We start from the raw sequence: 3,386 nt of genomic DNA, 5'->3' as shown, positions 1-3,386 counted from the left end.
CTCGCCAATTGTCGATTGTCATTTACATTTATCAGTCACCGATGTGGACGAATTATCGCCGCCGGCACGTGGCGAGAATGTAATTATTAACCTTACGAATCGGGCGATCGGTTTGATGAACGAACGTAAAGAATTCCGAAATATCAGGGACTACGCGTAATGTCATCTGTAGTAATATTTACTCGCAGCCGTCGGATGTTTACCAGTATACACTGATATTTCTCTAAAAAAATTTGTTTCAAACCAAATTCCGGAGCGGTTCGTAGTTGTTTTTCAACGGTGAAAACGGTCGCTCTTTTAAATAACTGATAAGCTGTTTGTTCTTTCGGGTGTGCCCGTGGTTATCGCAGTAGGGACGTTGCTCTTCGGCAAAGCTTGAAACCTGATCTATTTTCATTCCAGAGCAGTTGGAAATACATACCCTGAATAATCTTTACCGTGCCATTAAACTCGAATCGATCCGATTTACTGGTTTGGCAAGCGACGTCTCGATTGGTTGAAAAGTCTCGCCGACTGACCGGATCCGAGGTTTCTGCATTTGTGACTGCAATTATTGTCTATTATACCAAATTCCATTTAAGCACTTGGACGTAAAGAGTGCGCAAATAGGTTCTTGCCAATCTGTAATAGAGTCTACGTTATGGTGGTCCTCATTTGGCGTGTTGACAAATTTTTTCCCTTCCGTCTCCCAAATCGACTCCAAATAATTCAAAAACAATTTTCTAATTTTTTCAATTTTTCATCAAACGATTCGAACGGGTATTTTCAGTTATTTAAAACGCGATTCTCGAAAGTTTCGATCTCAAATCAGCTGGATATAATTGAAAAATGAAGCCAACAGGAAGAAAACAATATCTTCAAAATGAGCTAATTATACTTGACAAATCCCGGTTTGATTCAGATTATTCCCGTGAAAAATTCCGGAAAAAAACGAAGTGTAAAATAATCACAAAATCCCGTGTTACATGTATACTTATGGCGAAACAAAAGCCTCACGGGACAGTATAAAGAGTTGGGATGAAAATTTTGTATTTAATTTTGGATAAGGTTCTACAAGGGACATTGCAGTAATTGTATTTGGACAGTGATGAGGAAAATTCTTAACGTAAGATATGCGGTAACAAGTTAATCCGACGGCAAACATTTTTTCGTCGTTCCAGTTTCTTTTTATAAATTAATTTTGTCCATTTCCTGCACAAGTACGCATGTATATGTATATATATGCGTATGTGATGATAAATTTACGTTTACATTTGTTATTCTCTACGCGTGATCGTACAGTAATGACATCATGGGCGGTTGATTAGACTTGATGCTAGGTGTGACGAATCGCAAACATGAGACTACTCGATCATTTCGCTAGTAAAAATAAATCACTATGACGCGATTGTTGACCGAATTTACCTGTGAAAAAGGCCGCAGTAAATCTCAATTAGAGGTGACCTGGATTCCTCGAATATATACGACATACACGTATGAAAAACGTTGGTAATTCGATTGCTCGTGACTTCATTCATTACTTTAGCATTATGCAAAGGCAATTTTCTCCTGAATTTAGGAATATAATTTCTTGCAGCGATTAGGTTGGCTTCTTGACTCGACGTCTAATCTTGTGTATTTTAGATTTGATATCTCGGAATTCTGGGACAACGTTTTTCAACTTGCAGTGCAGCTGACGTGATATAGTTTATTGGTATTTGTATTACTTGAATGCGATGCATTGTGGATAAAGTTATTCGTGAAGCGTCAACTTGGATATTTTCGTATTAAAAAAAGAGTACAAAACGAATGCGAGGAGAGAAAGTGTTATATTTGAAAATGTTGTAGAATGTGGTAATTGTTTTTGAATAACGTTAAATTTGTTTTCTACGATTCGTGTTTAGATTTCTTTGCGCATCGATGTATACATAAGATGAAAATTCACTTCTGAAAGAGTTCGAACTAAAAATGTGAAGAAAAAAATTGCGGCAAGTTTTCTTGATTGATAGAAAACGATGGTAATTTCTTAGAAACTGTATTTTCTTGCGAAATCTGACATTTCGTCTTCATCTCTAGTTAGAGACTTGGAAGTTGGTTTAAAAAAAAAAAAAAAAAAATGGTAACATCGTGTAATGCAAGTCTAGACTTCAGAAGAAATGGCTTTAGCCATCACACAATGAACACAAAACTTATATAAATGTCGGAATTAAGTTATAGTTATTAAATACATCGACGTGTGCGTTATATTATATTAACTACTCGGTGTTGTTCAACTTCCACTTTCAATTTTCTCTTCTCGTTATACGCTTACGATAGTAAAATGTTTGCGTAGACATACATACCGCTGTGTTTCCTTTGCCTGTACGTGAGCTGCACGGTTTAACTTGATAAAATAGATCGAGTTGGAGCGAGAATTATGGATGTAGCTCCTTATTTTGAAGTGACAAACACCTGTCGACGTATTTTCTGATAAAACCGATTTCGCATTGCAATACGTACGTACGTGTATTAATTGAACTGTACATCGACATAAAATATTTTCGTTATTTTGTTGGATTAATTTTATTATTTATAATCTTTACTAAAAATAATTTGGTTTTTGTAAACTGTAAATTGATTTTATGCAGATCAAATGGATATTGCCAAGTATTTTACAAGTCTTGCCTTGTTTTCATCAATTTTCTTTTCTTTTTATTAATTTCCCCCACACTCTTTCATTCCAAGAGATGAAAGTAAACGCATAAAAACGTTTCTTTTCGTTTAATATTGCGAGTTTCAAGCTTCGGCTTGAATTCATATATGACGCAATGGCTTAATGGACGGAAATTGAATTTCATGAAATTTCGTTAGTAGCTTCTATTTCAAGTCCTCGGTAGTATAGTGGTCAGTATCCCCGCCTGTCACGCGGGAGACCGGGGTTCGATTCCCCGCCGGGGAGGATTTTTTTTATCTTCAAAATTTACACCGATATTCACTTTTGCATAAAAATTGAATTTTTCGTTATTTTAGACCCATTAATTTTGTCCCATTTTCCAAATAAGGAAATTCGGTAAAAGTCGAATTGAAAATCGTGGCAACTGTGCAGAGTTGCAATTGTTTAATTTTATAAACCCCAGCATTCAATTTTCTACCTCAACACTGACATTTTTTGAACAATATTAAAATACGAAGGAGTTAAATCGAGTATACAGTTTTATTTATTTGTCTTATACTTATCTAATCGTAAGTACAGAGTAATTTATTACTTATCTGAATTTTTAACTTTCTTCGCAAAACAACTGTAACGAACATGGAAAATATCATTTTCATTTTGAGACTACGCACTTGTTTGTAAATTCACCGTCCATCGGTGGCATGAGACCCTGGTCCCCTGGTTGTAGCGTGAGACTTACGTGCGAGCGGACTCG

General features: G+C 35.8%; 1 non-coding gene across 1 annotated transcript; it reads left to right on the top strand.

The window, feature by feature from the left end:
- The first annotated feature begins 2,845 nt into the window (after positions 1-2,845).
- Trnad-guc (transfer RNA aspartic acid (anticodon GUC)) lies at positions 2,846-2,917 on the top strand. Its single transcript has one exon. It is a non-coding gene; the product is annotated as a tRNA-Asp (tRNA).
- The last annotated feature ends 469 nt before the right edge of the window (positions 2,918-3,386 follow it).

The sequence above is a fragment of the Neodiprion virginianus genome, chromosome 6, assembly GCF_021901495.1.
Source record: "Neodiprion virginianus isolate iyNeoVirg1 chromosome 6, iyNeoVirg1.1, whole genome shotgun sequence".
NCBI classification, from domain to species: domain Eukaryota; kingdom Metazoa; phylum Arthropoda; class Insecta; order Hymenoptera; family Diprionidae; genus Neodiprion; species Neodiprion virginianus.
This window is presented reverse-complemented; position numbering and strand designations above follow the sequence as displayed.